At 38.7% G+C, this 24,990-nt stretch overlaps 1 protein-coding gene across 2 annotated transcripts in view; it reads right to left on the reverse strand.

Annotated features, from left to right (window-relative positions):
- The window catches only part of LOC308649006 (uncharacterized protein), a 111,592-nt gene that overhangs the window by 51,796 nt on the left and 34,806 nt on the right, over window positions 1–24,990 (reverse strand). The gene's annotated exons all lie outside the window — the stretch shown is intronic.

Consider the following 24,990-nt stretch of genomic DNA (forward strand, 5'->3'; position numbering starts at 1 on the left):
GTATTCACCAAGTGCCAAGCATCAGACCTCTAACTTTACATCAGTGGTAGTTACCTCTATTTTGGTAGTTACCTCCAAGGTTAGACCGTAACACCCCTAACCAGAACCTTACAGAGATAATGAATGAATAGACATCAGGGGCTGGGAGTCTAACTCTGCCGGTCACACTCCCAAGCCTATGCTCTCCTCTCTTACAACATGGCCACAGAATATATCTAAAACATCAACCTGCATCTCCTGCTCTCTGATCATACCTTGTTACTTGTATCTGTCCCACCAAACCTTTTCCTCAGCTTCCTTCAACTCTCCCACCTCTCACTCCCTACCTTCCTTCACTCTCACTTTATCCATCCTTGATGCTTCTTCCTTCCATATCTGTGGCCAGAGAAAATGCCAGAAAAATCCCTCATGAAACTGTTTCTTTTGACTCTATCCCCTTGCAAGGAACACCATTCCTTTGATCAACAGACTACTAGTTAAATTAGTGAAATCCTCTAGGCCTAGAATTGTAAGCAATATTATAAGGGTGATGTAAGTGCTGGTTTGAGCTTTTAATAAGTGTGTTAGATTGGCTGGAACCAAGTAGAGCAATAACAGTTGATGGCAAGTGGCACCTGATAAGAACCATGGCTGCTCCCAGCTAGCCTCATAAAAATTAGGTCCTGTGCTTCCCCTCCAGGCTACCTGAGCCGAAGCACACACTCCCTCTCTCTCTGTGATGTCACTGTTGGGCATTCACTGAAAGACATGCTGCCTCCCCTCACCCACCCCCCATCTTAGAGATGGTGACTCAGCAACCTGAGGATCCCACAGGTGGCTGGAAAAAAATTCTCATTTCCTTTACCTTCCATCAACCTGCACCCACCGCCACAGAGTGAGTATGACGGTAGCATATGCCCTTCAGTAGGGCCCTCCTTCCATAGACAAAAGTTTGCAGAAGGAGTTAAGAAGCAAAATAAAGTGGACTCTTGTAGTTTAGTGTAAAAGCACATGTACGCATGCTTTTTGTCATTAAGCATGACAAAAGTGTAAAAGAATATGAGATCGACCTGCATATAACAAGTCCTAAAGCTTTGGTCATGAATTACACAGAGCGTTACTGGTGAATCACTTCAACGACATTCCCGTCAGCATTTCTTCTCTCTTGCCCTCTTGTCCAGTCCTTCTGACCTGCTTTTTCTGACAATCCATAACAGCTCTCTTCTTCCCAATTCTGAATGTTCTGACCCTGATAGGGAATTTAAAAAAAAAATGATTATCTAAATTACAAATTTAAAAGCCCCAACCTCAGCTCTGCCCTAAACATTCTTCCTCTGCATTTCTCATTTCCAGTTTGTTTCATGTCTTAGAATAGCAAAGCTTCCTAACAACAACAACAAAAAAAAAAAAAAAAAAAAAAAAGTCATCTACAGCTTCCATCTCTCGGGCTTTTTTTCCCTTCATCTTACAGTCAAGCCCCCTTGTCATGACACTCACACCCTCTACAGTCTCACTTCCCATTCATTCCTCAACTTGTCATAATTGACCTTCCAATCCTATATGGCTGTAATTGAAGCTTCCCTGGCAAGTCAAACCCACTCTCCAGTTCTCTTCCAAAGTTCTTCATCTTTCTGAACCTATAGCATGGACATATGTAAGGTGCTACCACAGGGAATTAAACACAGTTACTGGGGTCAGGGGGTAGTACAGTGCTGTTTCCAGTGATTACAAACAGTCTGACCTTGAGTTGAGTTACTCAAGCTATCTGCACCTCAGTTTCCTCATCCTGAAAGTGGATATGATCCTAATAATAGCTACTGTGCTAAAGTCTTGTTAGTTAATTATGAAGTTAAAGAGATGCTATGTGAGGTAATGAAAGCTGAATAGACAGTCAGGGTAGGAGGGATTTCATTCCAGCAATAATTCCAGGATCCGCAGAATCCCAGAATCTTGTGTGATCATCAAATCTCTGGGCCTTATTTTTAAAACAGGCTGGGTGCCATGATTTGAATGTTATATCTCTCCAAAATTCATGTTAAAATTTAAATCTCATACAACAATATTAAAGATGGGACCTTTATTAAATGGTGAGGTCATAAGAACAGAGCCCTTACAGATGAGATTAGTGCTCTCATAAAAGGGTTTGAGGGCACAAGTAGGGTCCTTTTTCCCCTTCTGCCACAGGAAAACACAACAACAAGGAGCAAGCCCTAATCCTACACCAAATCTTCTGGCACCTTGATCTTGATTTACCTCAGTAAGAAATAAATTCCTATTATTTATAGATTACCAAATTCGTGACACTTTGTTACAGCAGCAGGAATGGACAAAGATACTCTATAATCATCTCTTTTTTCTGGTGCTAAGCACTTCTCTTTTTTTAATAGGCATTTTTTTTTACTTTATTTATTTATTTTTTTAATGTGGTGCTGAAGATTGAACCCAGTGCCTCACATGTGCTAAGCAAGCGCTCTACCACTGAGCCACAACCCCAGCCCTCTTTTTTTTTTTTTTTAATATCTTCATTTCATTTTTATGTGGTGCTAAGGATCGAACCTAGTGCCTCACATGTGCTAGGTGAGCACTCTACCACTGAGCCACAACCCCAGCCCCTCTTTTTCTTTTTAATCAAAATAATTTTTAATATATAAATTCAAAAAAAAATCCTTGGCTCTTTTTTATACACAGAGAAGTCTAGAGGCCAAATGTGCAGAGGAAATGAGCTTCTGCTCCCTTATCTGTAGCATACAGAGGGATTCATAGTTTTACACTACAGCTCTAAAGCATTTTGTCAGTTTTAGACTGTATGCATGTCCCTCTGTACAACTCCATTCTTTAAAAAAAAAAAAAAAACAATTTTTAATGACAAGAGGTCCTTCCTTCCTGCTGACATCAGTTTCTACCCCACAATGAATCAGTGAGATCTTCCAGCTAGATGAAACAGAGTGAAAGGGTGGCCAGGCCTGGAATAATGTACATTGCACTGTGGCATCAGAGTGGAGAGAGAAGAAATAAGCCAGGACAGTGAGGAAGGCACAGTTGTACGCTGGGAGTCTCTCAATGAAACAATGAAGGGAGAATTTCCCCATTGCATTTAGATAGATCAAGTACCATCAATTTAAAAAAAAATTCCAAATAACCACAAGTCAAACATTAATGAATTTCAAATTTCTCACACAAGACAGCTCAAATATATCGGTCACAATCTAGATCTTTACAAAAAGTGAAGGTAAGGGGTCTGGCACTCCTCCTGACAGCCCTGGAAGTACCCGTGGATGTTGCAATTGCTGCTGTTGCTCCATTTGCCACTTCACAATCTCACAGACAATCAGAAGCACCAGGATTATGAAGGAAGTGGTCCCAATCCATCAGGCTGCCCTGGAAAACCTCTACATGTTTTTAGCCACAAAGAAGGAAAAATCAAAGATGGCTCTGGCTGCAGTCTAGACCCTCTCTGGAAACATCTCTGTCAGATCCCTAGTGCTAAATGAGCAACACCTGTAACTTTGGGTTCAGGGAAAGGGAAGAGTACTCTAAGCAGGAAATTTTAAGGAGGCTTAACAGGTAAAATTTGGTGGACCCTAAAAGACAATAAGGATTTTTGAAAGCTATAAAAAAGGGGAGACTTCCAAGTTCCAGAGACAAAGCAGCAAAGGCATCCAGAGAATGATTTGAGACACACCAGAAAGCCCCTGCTAACAAACACATCTTCCCTATCACTTATCAAGAGGTTCTGAGTGTTAGTTAACAGTTTTGAAGTTATCATTAAACCAATTAAATTGATATATATAATTGATACAAGTGAATGTGACCTTACTATATAGCTATTTAAAGTAATTTGCAGAAGAATGGTTAATGATAAGTAATAGATAGATAATTTTTCTAGGCAACAGATTGTACATGACCTTTATTATGTTTATCTGTATTTTCTAAAACACACTTAAATTTTTATTTGTAACAAGAAAGAAAAAACTATTATTATATATGAGTAAAATTTTAAATGCAACTGAAGAGGTAGAAACATCCTAAGCATTAATGATCAAGAATGGGAGTGGGATAAAGCAGACCACAGATGGTAGAGGCACTGAGAAAGTGGTTGAAAATGGTAATGGTGAGCAGTGCTAATAGTCTTGGCAGAGTTCAGAAATTTGTGCATACAATCATCTTTGTTGACTTCTAAAATGCCATCATATTCTTCCCTATCCCCACATTTATTTCTGCCACCCAAAAGTATTCAAGGATTTTATTAATTGCAAAATGTCCCTTTTTAAGTATTCATTATGTATAAAGGGTAGTGAAATTAGGATAAATGCTTGATGAGAATTGACATCCTCAGTATATTAAAATTTTAATTCATGAACATGGTATGTCTTTCCAAGTATTTAGGTCTTCTTTTCTTTTTATCAATATTTTGTAAGTCTCATAATGTGGATTTTATACATTTTTGTTAAGTTTATAGGTCAAATTTCTTTGCAGAAATTATAAATGGTTTTGTTTAGAAAAAAATATTGGTGCTTTTTCAGCATATATAAAAAGTATATTCAATATATATATAGAGAGATATATATACATGTATATAAATTTAGAAATATAAAAAATATAAGTATAGATATATTAAAGTAAACTTTTGATTTAATTTATTGTCCCTGTGAATCAGATTCTTTACAGCTTTTTTACCAGTATGTCCTCAGAGAAGGGGAAACAGCAACTCCTGCCAGGAAGAAGGATATGTCTTAGAAATCTTTCCTACAAAGACAAGGGAAGATAAATGGAAACCTTTCCAACTTATGGTGACTGATGAGAAACAAAAAAGAAGACATAATCAGGGGGACAAATAGTATATCATGGCTTCTTTGCCTTTGGTCTAAATCTCAAAGTGAGAAATTGTAAGGTAAAGTTTGAGGGGGAACAAAAATAGAGGGGTTTTTCAATTGAAAAGGGGGCATTTTATAAACATTCCTCAAAAGAAGAAATATAAATAGCCAATGGGTTTATGATAGAATGCTCAAAATCATGAATCAGTAGAGAGATGCAAATTAAACCCACAATGAACTATTACTTCATACCCAATAGGATGGTTATTATCAAAAAGACAAGAGGCAAGAAGTGTTGGTAAGGACAGGGAGAAAAGGGAATACCTGCACACTGTTAGTGGGAAGTGCAAATTTGTATAGCCATTGTGGGGAAAAAGTATGAAAGTTCCCCAAAAACTTTAAATTAGAATTACTACATGATCCGGAAATCTCACTACTGGGTATATGTCCAAAGGAAATGAAGTCAGTTCCTAGAAGAGACATCTGCACTCCCATGTTCACTGCAGCATTATATAGTATTTCCACTTATGGATACAACAGATACAAGATACTTCGATTGCATGGATGATAGCAAAATGTAGTCCAGTAAGTAAAAAATCCTAAATTTTGAGTACTACCACTTTAGTACTGTAAGTTTATATAACTTAGTTTGTAATAATGGTTGAGTTTAGCAGCTAATTTGTTAAATTCCCAAGAATTTAACAATGAGCTTTGGTAAACCAGTGCAAGCCAGTTAGATGATGCCACTCCTCAAGAACCCCATTCATTTTCCCCAAATGTAATCTTAGGTAAGTACAAAGGAATTGGAGGGGATATTGAACAATTGGACCATTGCCTCAAAATAAATTATCAATTTAATTAATCACTAAGTTTTCAATACTTCATTGCTAGATATCAACTACCACCATTTACAACTTTGAAGACTCAGGAAAAATATGAGACCTATTACAAAAGAAATTATATAAATTATATTTTCTTTGCATATCTGAGTTTTAGTATGCCTCAATTAGAAATTCTGTGCCAAACAGTGGTTCAGTGGTGGTAACTTATGTGGGTGGAGATTTATTGCCTTCACATAAACTAGCAATCAGGCTTGTTACTTCATGGTCACAAAATAGTTGCCCCAGCTCCAGGAAATACATTTGCATTCAAACTAAGATGAAAGGGCAAGAAGCACAGCAGTTTCTCTGCCCTTTTACCAGGAACACAAAAGCTTTCCCAGGAATCTGACTCCTCCTGTCCCCCCACTTCTTCCCAGTGGACTTCAACTGCTTAAATGTTACTGGTAAGAATTAGGATACTTAGCCACCTCTAGAGGCAAAGGAGCTATCGTTATCCTTGATAAAAGATATCCAATTAGCCTCAACTTGTCAAAATTCACTGCCAGGGCTGGACATGTTGCTGCCAATATATGAACAAAATCTGGGTGCTGCTAGCAAGGAAGAATTGGGTAATGGAGAACGGGCAAGCTAGTAGCACTCTGGCACAGCTCAGTTCAATAATGCTAACCCCAATTCACACCACAGACAAAGTGGAAAGACAAAGAAGGACGATTTTAAATGGAAAAGAGCCAAGTTGGGTGTTTCTTTGCCAGAGCATGAGACAGAAATGCAGGAAGAGCCTGTATTTCTCAGAAAGACTACCGCTGGGGGTGTAAAAAGGGGTGAGGCCTGGAGGTCCTAGCTGCTGCTGGACATCCGGGCCCCATCGGCCATCACACTGACTAAGCAACCCTGCAAGACCAGGAAACTGGGTAAAGACAATGAAGTCCATTGTTAATAAGGTTTCACTGTAGGGTAAAAATAAGAAACAAGAGACTTTTCCTACTTAATACAGGCGGTTCTTGACTTTACAATGGTCCGGCTTACAATTTTTCAACAATGGTATGATCATGAGAAAGTGATATACAGTCAGTAGAAATCCTACTCTGAATTTTGAATTTGGGTCTTTTTTCCAGACCAGCAGTATGCAGCCCCATGGTCTATCATGTCACTGATGAGTAGCAGTAACCACAGCTCCCAGTTTGCCCCATGGTCACAAGGGGGGAAAACCTACACTCTGCAGTGTATAGTGGTGCTAAACTAAGATGTTGGGAAGGTTGGATGTATTTAATGCATTTGCAACTTAAAAGATATCTTATTTTCACACTGCAACATGTTCATCGAGACATAACCCTATTGTAATTCTGTGTTTAGGTTTGCTCAGAACTTTCACCAGATGGGGCTTTCTGAGAACCTGAGGACCACTCAGTCTTCCTTAGTCCATACCGCAGGTGTCATTCAAAGAGTTAGGGCAAGCCATTGGACTGAGAAGGAAAGAGAAAAGAAGGTTCCTCCTCCCCTGTCTCTGATGAGCATCTGGACCAGCAAAGGTTAATTATTTGACGGATTGAGCTTCTTCCTTGGAAAGAAGCTGAACGACTAAACATTTGTGGGCACTGAGTCATAGCCTATCAGCAAAGCCTGCCCTACATGGAGCATGCCCTACTCTGACCAGGCGCATGAATATCAGCCAATGAACTAATTGTAGGTCTTATACTAGATCCCGGAAAAAAGCAAGTCAGAGATCCTTTGGAGGTAAAGCAGACTGGGGGCTGAGAATAAACTACCAAACAAGAAGTAAACTTTCAATTAAAAGCCCTACATTAGCATTTCTGAAATTTAAAAAGTTCTTTTTTTTCTTTTTTTCTTTTTTTTAGCACTAGGGATTGAACCCATGGGCATTCGACCACTGAACCACATCCCCAGCCCTTTTCTTGTATTTATTTAGAGACAGGGTCTTACTGAATTGCTTAATGCCTGGATAAGTTGCTGAGGCTGGCTTTCAAAATGGGATCCTCCTGCCTCAGCCTCCCAAGCCACTGGGATTAAAGGCATGAGCCACCATGCCTGGCTAAAACAGTTCTTTAACTGAAGAAGTTGAAAAATACAAATCACATCAAGCAAAAAGATCAGAATCATCTATCCACAATGGAAAAATTACACACTTTTCTAGCAAAAAAATAGCTGGAGCCTTTCTCCCCCTCTAATATGGTATTAACTTGTGTAAAGAAAACTAAAAACAATAGCATTTTGTTTTGTTTTCCTTTTTTTTTTTCAACCAAAGTTCTTAAAGTCTTTAAGACAATTGATGCCTCTTTAAACAAGTGCTCAGAGTTGACAATGTTCAACTCATTTCATTTTCCTGATAAAGTTTATCTGCAATCAGAACTGAGTCATACCAAAAATACTTCTACAAGATTTGACCTTTTACTGAAATCCCACATTGAGATAATATACTTAAAATGGTTATCAATAGGACCTTTTTTTTAAAAGCACATTTAAAATAAATCGCTTTTTAAAAGCAGAAAACTGTTTTCAATTAAGCCCTTTACAGCCAATCAACTAGGAAGTTACACTTGCTCTTTTATTTTCTTTCTGTATAAATTATGCCCAAGAGTGCCATGATTACAGCAATACACAAACTATGCTTTACCTTTGTGTTTACTTCTTGTCAAAATAAGCTTTACAAATTAATTTGTTTTTAGAGTGCTTTATGACCAATAATGACTACATTGTATTGGTCCCAGGGTAAAAAAAAACAATGCAAGCAGATACCATATTTTATTGTTAGTGAAAAAAACCTAGTTCAACTATATGAGGATAATCAATTCTTAATTCCTTCTATGAAGAGTTTTCTTTTTTTTTTTTTTAAGAGAGAGTGAGAGAGGAGAGAGAGAGAGAGAATTTTTAATATTTATTTTTTAGTTCTTGGCGGACACAACATCTTTGTTTGTATGTGGTGCTGAGGATCGAACCCGGGCCGCACGCATGCCAGGCGAGCGCGCTACCGCTTGAGCCACATCCCCAGCCCTGAAGAGTTTTCTTACCAAAAACAAAAAACAAAAAAAATCAACCAACCAAACAAACAAACAAAAAAAAAAAAAAAACACCTTTCACTCAATTCCAACAATGTTTCATCATTTGGAAAACTTTCAAGGAAAAACCTTTTGCTGGAGTCCCTGACCAAAGTGACCTGATACCTACTCAGGACTAACTACTAGGTTTCATCACCTATGTTTTAATCAATTGACCCTTTGTCAACAAACTCCCATCTGCTTTAAAATGGTGGGAGCTTACCAGATAGACAGATTACCTAAAAGACATACATTCCAAAATTGGCATTCTCTTATTTCTCAAATTTCAATTTCCCCCTTTGCTTAGCCTTGTACCCCATCCATGTTAGAAGCTGTTTTTATTAGTTGCAAATTTTGCATTTTCCCTAGAGATTTACTATGAACTTCCTACAGGAGCAAAACTCTGAACTGAATAATAAGTCTGATAAGAAAATAACCTGGGAATTAAACAATTATATACTGTTTTCTAAGTCACCATAAAGTGAGCTTTCTGGTTCTAAAACTAGCATCGGTAAACAGCAGAGTTTTAAAAAATCAGATGGAGGTTGGAAGAGACAGCTACCTAGAGGACCTAGACATGAGAAAAGCTACAGAGGAGTCAGGGATTAGGAAAAGATGAAAATCTCATCAGTTCAAAAGGCTAAGTACAGTCCAGAGGAAAAACTAACTTCAGTTGTGAGAAGCTGGATGGAGAGAACTGAAGATGAGTCCAGGACAGGGTCTGGAACAACTAGGACACACTTGTACCAGACACCAACCGCAAACAAGAGGAAGGGGAATGGACAGGGGAGGTATGGTGGCTGAATAGGTACTGTGATTAGAAGGCACAGAGTTGAACAATAAGAATGATCTCCAACTTCAAGTAAAGCCAGTCTTTCTCTCAAGTCTTTCTTTGTGTTTTGTTTGTTTGTTTGCTTTAATGTGGTGTTGGGGATCAAACCCCGGGGCCTTGCACATGCTAGGCAAGTGCTCTACCATTAAGCTAGATCCCCAGCACCTCACAAGTCTTTCCTTTGGACCAGTAACTGAGCAGTCAATATCTGCGAAGATATGACAGAGAAGTATACCATTATTGTATGTTCTGTCTCCCATTTGATTGGATTAAGAAAATTGGGAACTACATCTCCATTTCTCTTGAATAAACCAACTCCAAGAGAAAGAGCCCCCTGCCTAGACGGCCCTTTCTACCAAAGGATATTTCCCCAGGCTCTGTTCTGCATAACTCCACCAATGGACCAAACTACAATGTGTTCAGAGCTGATTCTCAAACACCCAAAAGCCATTTTATTAAGGTGAGTCAGCTCCAGTGGGCTTCTCTGGGACAATCCAAGTTAGGTGGATCTAATGGGGTGTTATGGTGTGAATGTGAAGTGTCCCCCCAAAGCTCATGTGTGAGACAATGCAAGAGGTTTAGAGGAGAAACAATTGGGTTATGTAAGCCTTAACCCAATCAGTGGATTAATCCCTTGATGGGATTAATTGAGTGATGACTAAAGAGAGGAGAGTGTGGCTGGAGGAGGTGGATCACTGGGGAGCATGGCTTTGGGATATATATTTTGTGTCTGGTCAGTGGAGTCTCTCTGCTTCCTGAGCATCATGTGAGATGCTTCTCTCTGCCATACCGTTCTGCCAATGATGTTCTGCCTTACCTCAAGCCCTGAGGAATGGAGCCTGCTGTCTATGGACTGAGACTTCTGAAACTATAAGCCCCCAAATAAACTTTTCCTCCCCTAAAATTCTTCTGGTCAGGTCTTTTAGTCAGCAGTGAAAAAGCTGACTAAAAATGGGGAGGAACAGGGCACCGCAGTGTTTGTTTAAGCTGTCACTTAAGCAGAAACACTGGCCTGTTCCTCCTCAAGTAGGCAGAGCTGTTAGAGATTTCACTGAGCAGATAGAAGCATCTTTTACCAAGAGAAAAGGTCATCACAGGCTGGGATTGTGACTCAGAGGTAGAGCACTTGCCTAGCACACATGAGGCCCTGGGTTCAATCCTCAGCAACACATAAAAATAAAATAAGGATATGTGTCCACCTATAACTTAAAAAATTAAAATTAAAAAAGGACATTTTTTCATAGAAGAGAGAAAGTACTATCATATCATTTCCTTATGCCAAGGACAGAAAAACAAAGAGTATACCCCAGCAAAGGAAAGGAGATCTAGAGATCAATATAATTCTTTGAAGAAAATACCCAAAATAAATCACTTTATTGTAATTTCCTCAAGCTTTACCCCTCAGTGAACTGTAGAAACACAATTGTATCCATCAAGTAATACTTAACTATATACATGGGAATTGAGTTGTAACTTACATGTTCCTACACTTTTCATGGGTGTTGTGACCATTTATTTTTATGGGTCAACTTGACTGGATTATGGAATGCCCAGAGATTTGATCAAACATCGTTCTGAATGTATCTGTAAAAGTGTTTCTGGATGACATTAACACTTACATTGGTAGACTGAGTAAAGCAGGTCATTTCCCTAATGTCAATGAGCCTCTTCTGATCAATTGAAGGCTTAAATAGAACAAAAAGGTTGAGCAAGAGAAAATTCCTTCTGCCTGACAGTCTTGAGTTGGGACATCTGTCTTTTCCTGCCTTTGGACTTTGACTCAAACATTAGCTCTTCCTGGGTATTAGACCTGCTGCCTTTCAGACTAAACCTTACACTACCAGCAATTCTGGGTCTCCATCCCGGCTACTCACCCAGCATATCTTGAGATTTGTCAGCTCCACAAGATGTGAGTCAATTTCATGTAATAAATTTATTTATATGCATAGATATGTGATGTCTCCTACTGTATTATTTCTCTAGAGATCCCTAGTGCAGATACTTCTATAAACTTTATATCAAAGTTGTGTAAAGAATAAAGACATAGAGAGTCATCTTAGTCATTATCCTTGTCCCCAGAACCACAGCACTTTGTCCTGCTCCTGTTGCATAGCAATAACTCAAAGAATGATTTGGATAGAAGCCACACCCAGACTTGAAAAGAACTAGCCACATCACCACCATCACCTGATCAGGGCTGCCGTCTTCAGCCAAGGCCATTTGCACCTCAACCCACTTCCTTCATACAGCCTTCTGGAAGCAGGAAGTTTTAAACAACTTCATTTCTCAGGAGGAACAAAGAGGAGAAGCGAGGAGTGTAACTCTGGACCAACCGTCCGGTACAGATTACAAGGGTAACTGTTTACCTCTCCTCCTGGAGCCCTGCCTGATTTAATGAAAGCAGACTGCCCTGGATTGCAGGGTCTTAGACGCTATGACTGAACACATAATATCAAAGTAAGAGGAAGCAATATGTCTGGAGCCAAGCTGAAGAGCAAAAAAGAGTAAAATGTTCATACTGATATGAAAATGTGTTCACCAAAGTTCTGGAACAAGGGTGGCTTATGCTCACAAGAAGATCAACCAGGGCTGGACAGAACATGCTTCAGGAGACTGTATATACCAGGGAAAGTCTGTGACAGGTATGAAAGTGCAGGACAGGAGAGCTACCAAAGAAAGGTGCCCCTCCAGGCAGACCAAGAGAGACATACGCAGTTATCATGAGTGGGAAACTGGAAAAAAGGAAAGAGGTGACCAGAAAAATGCTAGGAAGTTTTCTGTATGGTTTTACTATATGAAAACTCATGTAAAAATCCCTTAAAAATAAAATGTACAGGGCTGGGGTTGTGGCTCAGTGGTAGAGCGCTCACCTAGCATGTGCAAGGCACTGGGTTTGATCTTCAGAACCACATAAAAATAAATAAATAAAATAAAGATACTGTGTCCAACTACAACTAAAAAACATTTTAAAAATATATAGCAAATATTTATGTCATTCTTTGCAGTTTCTCAAGTTGGACCGTTGTGTCTTTGAATGTTGTACTACAGAGACTCTACTGGTATGGACTCCCAGCTTTATGTGGGTTACACTTTATTAGACAAAACCCATCTCAGACTACAATGTCTTCCCAATGCCCAGTCAGCACAGAACTTTCCTATAACAACCTACCAACTGCAATGAACTGAAGGGTCATTATCAGGAACAGTGGGAAAATTGAGTTTTGGTGTTTTTTGGTTGTATGTGTGTGTGTGTGTGCGCGCGCACGTGAGTGATGTTCAGAAGTTTTACCTTATTTTTATGACTCGGAATCTTGTGACATACATACAGCATTCATCAATTAACTCTAAAAAAGGCAACTTGGAATGTGTTAGAATTTTTGGCTTCATATATGGACATACTTTTCTCCACAATATTCCAAATCAGTAGTACATTTATATAGATCCCTATACTACACACCACCTGTAGAGGAGGTAATAAATACCAGCTTAAACTATATTCTCATCACCTAAGAATACAAGAAAATATTTTAAATTAAAAGGGGAGTGCCTAGATGCATAATGTAATTAGTGTGAATGACCTGTTACAAAAGGCACCATAAAGAAGAATCAGATACAATTGTGGCATATTGTCTTAGAAGACAGTTCAATTCTAGCTGGGCGTGGTGGTGCACAACTGTAATCTCAGAGGCTCGGGAGGCTGACGCAGGAGGATATCAAGTTAAAAACCAGCCTCAGCAACAGCAAGGCACTAAGCAACTCAGTGAGATACAATTTCTAAATAAATAGAGGTGGGGATGTGGCTCAGTGGTTGAGTGCTCCTGAGTTCAATCCCCAGTATCCTCCCAACAAAAGAAGACAGTTCAATTCTAATGTCAGTACTTAGATATTACATATCTTCAAAACTACCCTTGAAAATCCATTAAGGCAGGCACTGTGTTGTAGACACACCATCTCTCAGGTCCAACACATCCAGATTTGCCTCCAAAGTTGGAATAGGTAACTATGGCTTTGATCAACAGCAGAACCTCATTTCCTTTTAAAGACTATATAGTAACAATAGTATGTTGTATTGCTAAACATTAGCATCACACTGAGCACATGAAAAGTGCTAAGCAGCACGTGGGAATGAAGGCAATCAAGGCAACAGAAGCATCTTTTCTGCCCTCTCCGGCATGCTCCAGGGCAAACACTCACCAGTTGGAGTGGAAAGCAAAGTTATCAAAATATTTATAAAATTATGAAAATGATATTTATATTATGAAAATAATATTTATATTATAAAAATATGGTTTTAATTAAACATACAGGCTGAGGTTGTAGTTCAGTGGTAGAGTGCTTGCCTAGCAAGTGTGAGGCACTGGGTTTGATTCTCAGCACTGCATAGAAATAAATAAAATAAGGTATTATGTCCATCTACAACTAAAAATATTTTTTAAAAACTAAACATGCATTTTATATAACTTGACTCTATTCTAAAGAGGAAAAAAATTAACATGGGAAAGAAGTGGAGGACTTCACCCTGGAACTGAATACTCAGTATCATTCACTCTAAATCTGTTCAGATATTTGGCCTCACTAGCAAATACATTTGGCTTAAAGTCCAAAGAAATTATTTTTTTTCCTTAGATCCCTGGAGTTAACCTAAAGGTGAGGAAAGAAGAAATTGCCTCCAGAGTAGACACTGTCCCAGAAGAGGTTAATTGAAGAAAATAACTAAGAAAAACCACAGCCTTTTTTCCACTGACTTAATGGATAGTTTTGGCAACATGAAGTGCAGAAATGACAATTGTAATAGACACATACCATGTTTTTAAAAGCTGAGGAGTTAGAGGAGGATATTTCCCAGTTCCAGTGATTCATCCAAAGGATGCTAGAATAAGGAGATGTGTGTGAACAAAGGGAACTCTAAATACATGGGCATATAAAGCATCAAAAAAACAGCTGGAACTATGAGCAGCCACTTTTCTAAGAGTGCTTTGGTCACTTATGACCATCAGCCCTGATCTAGCATAAAGACATGACAGGCAGAGGCAGGTGACTAAGGCTTGCATCTGAGAGGAGCTGTTTATGGATCTGGTTCAGAAGCATCCTTCCCAATCATTCTCTGTCCCCACAACTGCCATCAGCCCAGCACAGCCAGGCAAGCTCATCCACAGAGTAGCCCTTGGCTTTTCTCCTGGGTTAGAGAAAAGGCAGAGCAAAGATGGGACAGTGACAATGAGAGGACTGGAATTAAGAATTGCCATTTCAGGAGAAATGGAGGCTGCTACCAGGAAGGCTGGGTGGGAATAACAGGACCACTGGCCAGGCTGCATTCGTGAATTCATTCAACAAACACTTACTGATTGTCTAATATGTGCACAACATTCTGCTAAGGATTTATCACACGAGGCTGGCTTAAAGAGAGATGTTTCCAGTACCTCTTTTATGAAGACTCACTGCCTCAATGGGGGGAGTAGGTGTGAGCTTTTCCTAATAGAGGGTCACACCACTTACTCCACCGTCATGCAGTCAGAGGCTCCGGGCCCTGCAGGCAATGAAAACAAGAGAAGACTTCGGCCCCGCTGCAGGTCGGGAGCAGTGCCTCAGATATGGTGAGCTTCCAAAGCCAAAGCAGGGACTGAGTTCACGCCGTGTTCAGTGGTAAAACAACCAACGCTTCATTTTCACCATGGATCCCAGGAGGGACGTTTTTAGAACAGAAATTTGAGAACACTTGGATTATTCACTACAGCTAAGGAAAAAAAAAAAGAAGCAATGAGAGTAATTTATAGTATTACAAGAGATTTTCGAGTTCAGAGATCGAAGACAGGGTCTATAAGGTTTCAATATGAGCTAACATGATGCAAGGGTGGTATGTGGTTAGACAGATGAAGGATCCATTTCATCTTCTGATGGAAGAAAGATGCCTGCATCCATTTTCCATTTCTCCAGAAGACCTTATTCTGCCTGTGGTTAAGCAAATGAAGAAAACATCATTCCAAAGCCACAAAATTCATCTTTGCCATGACTGAGCAAAAATGTGCCCATCTGTGACACTGCAGATTCAGGCAGTTAGGAAACAAGTTGATAGACGCTAAAATCTAGCCACTAGTTTCTGGAAGCTATCCTTAAGACCGAGCCTAGGTTACTGGCTCTCCTTGACGTTGTTCATTCGGTCTATTTTTCTTTTCTGTCAAAAACTTTTCACCTGAAAATAAAAATAACAGTGAGCATGACCAAGCTATTGTGCCGGTGTAACTATACCTGCCTGAGGCAATGCTGAGAGACAGTGGATGCTCAGAAAGTACGAGTCCAGGATTCCAAGTAGGGAATCCCTCTGAAAACAGAGGGTATCTCCTTTCTTATCATCATGCGCTATGTTCCAAGCCCCTGCACCCACAAATAGGCTATTTATTTCACTAAATGAAGCAAGGAATCATGGTGAAACCATAAAGCAACAGTGCAAAATAACTTACCAGTATTGTTATTCCATTGCCTTGAATCTTGATTAGGAAAAACTTACTGAGAAATATAGAAATGCTAATTGCCTAACTCTAGCTCATAGTTCACTGGTCATCTGCTCATAGCAGAGGAAAAAGTGTGTGCAAACCAGCCCAAGAACCTCAAATTTAAAGTGCAAAGGAATGAGGCTTGGGATAAACAATGACAGGTTTCCAACCCCTCTTCTGTGTATTTCCAGCAAAATTACTAATGGACATAAACAGAAGGGAAAACCTATGTCAATAGTAGAAACTAATGAGGGCGTGTCCACTGTCAGAAATGTACAGGAATTTCTAGATACAATGCAGAGGCATGGAGGCCTGAGACCTGCCTTTACCAACCCCCCACCATCATCACCACCACCACCACTACCAATTGGATCCCACACACCTGTAAGAAGTAAGTGGAGGAGACCCTGACAGGATGCTCCTGGCACACCTTCATATGGGGAGCAAGGGCAGGCCAAAGGGTGGATTGTCACCAGAAGCACACCAAGGGACTTCCATTGGAGGGGGCTGCAGCACTGAACTGCACTCCAGGTATCCATGTGGCCAGAGGAGTGGAGTTCCTGGCAGAGATGATCCATCTGCCCAGAGATAAAGTTGCAAGTTGTGAGAATCTAAAACCCAGCTACTTCATCATTCTCTCCACCTTCATTCCCACAGGTGCTGGATCTCTGATACATCAATGCAAATTTACATCAAATATAAATGTTTCCTGTTCCTTCCATTTGAACCTGTGATATTCGTGCAGTTACCCCATACCAATTTTATCTCAATTCCTGCCAGCAAGAACACAGCTTTGAACAAGGACAAACAAAACAACCTGTACTAAATGACTTTACATCTACCTAGTCCTCCCCATGCCCTCAGAAAAACATAATGTAACAGTACACATGGTCAGCAGCCTCTTCCTCAAGCCCGTAACCTTCAACACCTACCAACTGAATGGTAAGGTTACCAAGAGTCAAGTAAAGTTATGCCACTTGTATTTATTATAATCATATAATTCAACTAAATATTATGTTATTTGAGGATGTATGACCACAAAGAGTTATGTTGCTTCAAAAACGTGGGTCACATTATTGTAAAGAATCAATAAAGATGAGTTTCTAAGAAAATTGACTATGAGTGCAACTGTTAATGACAAAGAAATATAAAAAATACACAAAGATTTTGCACTCATCATCTCACAAGTGTCTTAGAATTTTGCTCTTGTGTTTAGAAAATGAAACGGTGCGGGCACAGTGACACACACCTACTACTCTGGAAGTGACACATCTTTGCTACTCTGGAAGCTGAGGCAAAGAATCACAAGTTAGAGGCCAGATTCATAAATTTAGCAAGACCTTAAAGTCTCAAAATAAAAAATAAAAATAAAAAACAGAAAAAGCTGGGGATGTAGCTCAGTGGTAGAGTGCCCTTGTATTCAATCCCTAGGAGGGAAGGAAACAAGGAAAGAAGGAAGGAAGGAAAGTCAGGAAGAAGGAAAGAAAGAAACTGAAATTGGAAATCATAAGTGATTCATTGTGAGTATCATTTATGAAAGATGATAACCAGTAGGCCAAAGAAAATACCAGACCCTACACTAAATGATTGGCTGAAAGACTGTTTTATTTTAAAACATATCTATAAAATTTTCTATGATTTCCCACATTAACTAGCTTCTTTTGATTTGATAAGAAACTACTGGTTCTGATCATAAGACTTAAGAAGGCTACTACTGAAGACAAATCAACAAAGCTATTAAAATATATCTTTCAACATTTATTGTTGTCTGTATTCTTGATAGCTGCCATTCTGACTGGCATGAGATGAAATCTTAGAGTAGTTTTGATTTGTATTTCTCTAATTACTGGAGATGTTGAACATTTTTTCATATATTTGTTGATCAAATGTATATCTTATTCTGAGAAGTGTCTGTTCAGCTCCTTACTCCATTTATTGATTGGGTTGTTTTGAGTTTTTGTTTTGTTTTGTTTTTGGTGTTTTTTTAGTTCTTTATATATTCTGGAGATTAGTGTTCTATCTGATGTGTATGAGGCAAAAATTTGCTCCCAAAATGTAGGCTCTCTATTCACCTAATTGATTGTTTCTTTTGCTGAGAAGAAGCTTTTTAGTTTGAGTTCATCCCATTTATTAATTCTTGAATTTATTTCTTGCGCTTTAGAAGTCTTGTTACGGAAGTCAGGGCCTAATCCAACATGATGAAGATTTGGGTCTACTTTTTCCTCTATTAGGCACAGGGTCTCTGGACTATGTTGGCAAGGATGTGGGGAGGGAAAGCACATTTATATATTGCTAGTGGGACTGCAAATTGGTAAAACCAATCTGGAAAGAAGTATGGAGATTCCTTAGAAAACTTGGAATGGAACTACCATTTGACGCAATTATCCCACTCCTTAGTCCATACCCAAAGGACTTAAAATCAGCATAGTATAGTAATGCAGCCACATCAACGTTCATAGCAGGTCAATTCACAATAACTAAACTGTGGAAGCAACCTAGATGCCCTTCAATAGATGAATGGATAAAGAAACTGTGGTATACCTACACAATGGAATATTACTCAGCATTAAAATAGAATAAAATTATGGCATTTGCAGATAAATGGATGGGGTTGTAGAATATCATACTAAGTGAAGTAAGCCAATCCCAAAAAAACAAAGGCCAAATGTTCTCTCTGATAAGTAGATGCTAATCCATAACTGGGAGGCGGGAAGCATGGGAAAAATGGAGGAACTTTGAGCAAAGGGGAGGGAGGGTAGGAAGGATGCATGGGGGCAAGAAAGATGGTGGAATGAGATGGACATCATTACCCTAGGTATATATACTACTGCCCATATGGTATGACGCTATCTCATGTACAACCATAGAAATGTAAAGTTGTGCTGCAATTGTGTACAATGAATCAAAAATGCATTCTGCTGTCATATATACCTAATTAAAATAAACTAATTTTTAAAAGATATTGTTCAGGGGCTGGGGTTGTAGCTCAGTAGTAGTGTGCTCATCTGGCATGTGTGAGGTACTGGGTTCAATCCTCAGCACCTCATAAAAATAAATAAATAAAGTAAAGGTATTGTGTCCATCTACAACTAAAAAAAATATAAACAAATAAAAATATTGTTCAAATAGAGGGGAATAATACTTAAAAATAGAAGGAAATGCCAGGCTGGGGTAGTAGCTTAGTGGCAGAGCAATTGCCAAACATGTGAGAGGCACTGTGTTTGATTCTCAGCACCATGTATAAATAAAATATAATAAATGTCCATCAACAATTTTTAAAAAAGAAGGAAATGCTTCTTTTTGATTTCTTAAAAGGGAAAGAAGGCATTTAGAAACTTTTTGAAGTCTAATTTGCCAAATAGTCAGCCTTTGAATGACTAATTCAAATGAATGACCAATTTCCAGTGAAGTTACATGACTGAGGTAAGGTACAGAAAGATTAATCTGTTTGCAACTATCAGGACACATTAAAAGAGGAAAAACTACAACATGAATGTCCCTCAATGGATGATTATATAAACAAAATGCATTTACATACAATGGAATATTATTTGGTCTTTAAAAGGAAGGAAACTCTGACACCTGGTACACCATGCATGAGCCTTAAGGAAATTAAGTAAAATAATCTAAGCACAAAAATACATACAGTATACGTTTCCACTTCTGTGAGATACTTAGAGTAGTCGAATTCATAGAGACAAAATAGAATGGTGGTTTCCAGGGACTGGGGTGGGAGGGAAAGGAAGAGTTAATGTTTAATGACATGATACTGAGTTTCAGTTTAGGGAGATGAAAAGGTTCCGGATAGGGATGAGGGTAATGGTTTCAGTGCAGTGTGAAAGTATTTAATGCCACTTAACTGTACATATAAAAACAGCTAAAATGATCATGGTTATGTGACACGTGTTTTGCTACAAATATTTTAACTCTGATAGTCAAAGAGAGCATGACTAGATTGGGTAGTTAGATTTTCCCATACAACCGGAGACAAGAGACCAGAGAACAGAGTGTACACAGTGTAGCAGAAGCATCCAGAGGTGGGTTAAAGTGGTAATTAGTGTGACGGGAAGAGCCATAGCTGCTCTCATGAAAAGTTTAGTCTTGGTACTGATATCGGAATGATTCTAACTAAAAAAAAAATCATATTCATTATTGGAGGAAAAAGAGAAACTGCTTACAGCATGATTCAGGAGACTACTTTATCTAGTATCTTGGTAATAAGAATAAAAAAGGAAGACAATAATTGCTATCATAGGCAACAATAGGAAGTAAAGAATGATGTATCAATTGAATGAGAAAAGGAGTTAAGCAAAAGAAAACATCAAAGTTTTAGCCTCAGGGATGGAAAAAAATGATGATAATATTGAGAGAAATGATATGACCAAAAGGAGGAGATGGTTTTTAGGTAAAAAATGATCACTTCCCTTTTTGACATGTTAAGTTGGAGATGACTACAGAAAAATCAAAATGTGGAATTCACTAAGCAACTGAGATGTAAGAAAGTGACAGAAACAAAGTGTAGTTAGAGCAAAGTACCAAAAGTAGGCTTAAGACATCAGCCTCACCACAAGGCAGCTGGGAAATCAGCAGTAGCCTTCAATTACAGCAAGAATTAGTGTGAAAGCAGTGAACAGTATTCATTGAGAAAGACTGTTTACTAACACAGAAACAAGTTGTCAAAAAGATAATGACATGAGAAAAAGTATTTTTAGCAGTTACAGTATTTTCATATTATTTCCATAAGAACACTATATATATCCTTCTGTCTAAAATTAAGCACCTTTCCATTTTGAGGAAGTATGATATTGTTCAGATCTCATGGACAATATCTTAGAATCATATAGTTTGACAAAATATTTTTGAAATATTATTTCCTAGTATGGACAAGTGGAATCAAAAGGAAAAAATTAGGATTTATGCAATCAAGTTTTCAACCAGTTTTTTCAACCCTACTTTCTTTCTTTCTTTCTTTCTTTTTTTTTTTCTTGTGTGTGTGTATGTGTGGTACTGAGGATTAAACTCAGGACTTCGTTCATGTTAAGTAAATCCTTTGCCACTGAACTACCTCCCCAGCCCTTTCTATTTTATTTCAAGAAAGGATTTCATTAGATCATGTGGGTTGGCCTCCAACTTGCCATCCTTCTGCCTCAGTCTCCTGAGTACCTGGAATTACAGGTATGCACCACTATACCCAGCTTCAACCCATTTTTCTAAATTGTTCAACCTGAGGTTGTTTGTGAACATATGTATATGTAAGAGTAAAAGAAATTGAAGTTAAAGTGTAAAAGACCGGGTATTGTAAAGTTTCTAAGCTGCAAAGCCTGAGTTAAAATGTAAAGGACCAGGTATTGTTAAGTTCCTATGCTACACCCAAAACCTGAAATTCCTGTAGCTGTTAGGACAATTCCCGGGACTGCCCAGTAGATATTCCCCCTGACCATTTAGTTGTTTAATAACCTAGGACCCTGTGCAGTTTGGCACGTAGGCATTCAGGGCCCAAACCAATCAGTTTAAATGTATCCCCTCCTTAGGATTGACCTATCACTCCCGCCCGACCTGTTCCCGCCAATGAATGTACTAATCATGTTCAGGAATTGTTGTTTGATTTTCCCGCGGTGTATAATGATTTGTTAAAGGGGACCGTGACGTATGTAAAGTTCCTGCCCTCCCCAAAAAGTGTACTTAAGCACTGCTCAACCCCTGCTCAGGGCTCTTGGCTGCTCTCCCTTCTTGAGTGAGCCTGGAGCCCCAGCACGCTGGATTGGATCCTCAATAAATCCCCTTTTGCTGTTGCATGAGTCAGTCTCTTGGTGGTCTCTTCCTCCGATGTTCGCCAGACCCTTACATATATATCCTATCAATATAATATATGAAAGACTGCAAATACCCTATCCTTTGGTGATATTATCGTTCATTAAGTCATTTAACAAACATGTATTGAAAGCTCACCACAAATCCAGGTACAGAATTAGAGTGCCAGGAACTCAAAGAGGAATGCCCCATATCCTATGTCTTGGAAAAATCTCACAGTCTAGAAGGGAAAAATAGAGGTAGAGGAAACATTGTCTCTGATCTAGCACACTAATACTCTTTTATCCAGGTTCTTGGGGTAAGGCCCCGAGGACCAATATTTACCTTCATTTGTAGAAAGACTTAATCATCACAAACTGTTACATCTATTATCCTCTGACACATATATAATAGATACTTCTTACAGTTTTCACTTTGGATATATGGAGAGAGGTGATGGCAGTTAACAAGAAAAGAAAGAATGAACTATCACACTACCAACTCATTTTGAAGCTCTTCATACTTACAACATGTCAAAATTATATCTTGATTAAGCCAAATCAACAACAGTCCCCAGTCTCCCTGGCTGAATTTCTGTAGCTTTTATCACATTCTTCAATCTCAAATGTTAAAAAGAAAGACTGATTCATTCTATGAACTAATTATTTCAAAAATGCATCCTTCCCCCTTGGTCCCCACATCATGTGAACACCTCAAAGATAAGAATTACATCTTACTCTTCTTTTGAGACCCTTCTATGAGCTTAGAGTGGGTCTTAGTAGTATTGCTTACTCTAATTAAAATAAATTAAGTATATGCCTTGAAATACTGTGTCAGTTGTGCTATATTGTAGAACATTGCCAAATTAGTAATTAAACATGCCATCCTTGGTTTCTGTCAAACGATTTCTTTACTTTTTGTTGTGTTTTAATATTCAAATTGCTACTTCTCTTTCTCACAGCCAGTTCCTACAACTTTGGAATTTACAGTATTTTCATATTTCCATAATGACACCTGCTGGTAGGAGAAGAATGGATGAACTGCAGGAATTTTATTCAACTGCTATAGCCAGCCACAGTCCGAAACAACGAATGTTCCGGAATATATGAAGAGTAAATCTCCATGTCTCCAAATACCTAAGCCCTAAAAATTTCACAGAATAAGACAGGTGCTATTTCAATACTATTTTCAAGCCAGAATTAAAATCCATCCCTACAATCTTTGTCCATAGACAAAATGACAATTAAAGGTAGTTATTGTTAAGAACTTGAAAATCATCAATTCGTTCCATTAACTATTTTACTCCACTTGTAAATTGGCATTTAAAGTGCAGCTATTTAAGAGATTATCATTCTCTTAAACTTTTTCTGTTCTTGTATATACTTAATTGCTAGATCAAGATTTAAGAGGCCCAGAAGGCAATGAATAGGACATTTGTCTCAGTGGCAACCTGCAGGCCATCTTGTCCCTGGTGAGTAATCATAAAGAAGTCACAAGGCAAGTCATTCTGAAACGCTGCCGGAAGCTTCGCAGTAACCCTGTGTCTCCTGCAATAACTAAATTAAAGGTGTGGCAGCTAGCTTCATCCCCAGGACACTGGAAGCTTCAAGATGGACAAGATCATGCCTGCCTTACATCCTAAGTGCTCAACACCCGGGCATTGATGGATATGTTCAAACAAACAAGTTGGGGGTGGGGTGGCTGTGTGCACATGTGAACACATGAAAACCAAACAGACTTGCCCCTGGGTAAACCTTGTCTAGACATCAAGCTGTTAACCATCAAGCAGGTTCACTTTGACAACACCTGAGTGAGTTTATTTAAACTCAATAGTTTAGAAAGCAGAAAATTAACTAAGACAACCTTAAATAAAATGTGGATAAAATAATATATGCAAACAGGCTTCTTAAACAGTTAATAGGTAAATGTACAACTCAATGTGACACATATTACAGACTTTTTCTTATTTAACCAACAATTGTTCTTCATTAATAATCAGTCATCTGGGCTTGGGGTGGTGGCTCAGTGGTAGAGCTCTTGCCTAGCACATGTGAGGTACTGGGCTCAATCCTCAGCACCACATAAAAATAAATGAATAAAATAAAGGTATTGTGTCCATTTACAACTAAAAAATATTTTTTAAAAAAAACAGTCATCTGTGCCACCAAGAGAAGACAGAGGTAACCTCAGAACAATTTTTGTTTCTAACTGTCTGCAGGTTAGAATGCACACTGGCCTTCACTCAGCTAACAGCCTCCTAGTGCTCCACAAGTATGCTAACTTCAACTTCCCTGGACTTGCAGCAATTTGGTTTCTTTCACACAGAAAAGGAATAGCCTACAGGCAAAGTATGTAGACTGTTCCTGATTCTCCATTTCAAAAGAATTCCCTTCCTCCAAAACAACAGGGAAAGAAACATGATTATTTTATGGATATTAATCAAAAGCTGCAATTTGTTTTCAATAAGAAAAACCCTTTGGGCACTTTAAAAGGTTTTCTTTTTATTCCTGCTGAATGTAGATAATATAATAAATCAATTCAATAAATATGACAAACAGCTACTACATACTAGCCCTGGTGGGCACAAAAGAAGCAGTCTTGGGTCCTGCCTTTAAAGAGCTCATCACATGAAGTAGTCTGTTCTGCTTAGTCAGAGGTCTAAGTCAGTACTGACCAGCTTGGTGTTACCAGTGCCTAGCCCTGCCCCACAGAGGCGATTTAGGTGTGCATGTGGCTCAGGCACACACATATTGGAAAGAATGTACTGTTCCAGAGTACATGGCTCATTAGGGCACCCAATTAGGACACTAGGTAAACCCTAGTTCCCAGAGCCCTTACAGTTCATGGAAATACAGCACCTGGCCTAGGACTTTGCTCTTTAATGCATCTGATTGAGAGATGAAGCTGTGTAAAAAAACTATAGTGATTCAGACTAATATAATCCTTGCACCGTATCAAATGAACATGAGGGGGAGATTTATATATTTTTTGCCCAGTACTCTTCATAGCTAATGGAAGTACTTCATTCTTTGCTTTATACCCACAGAATATACCATGGTGATTCATTTTATCTAGGGCTTACTAAACACAAGAATTACAGGAGAAACCTGCCGCAGTCTGGCTGGGCACAATTCAGGAGCCACTTATCAAAAGAAACTAACTTTATTTTTAGAACTACAAAAGCCAAAC

This window comes from Spermophilus citellus (genome assembly GCF_964194105.1).
Source record: "Spermophilus citellus genome assembly, chromosome: 1".
Classification (NCBI taxonomy): Eukaryota; Metazoa; Chordata; class Mammalia; order Rodentia; family Sciuridae; genus Spermophilus; species Spermophilus citellus.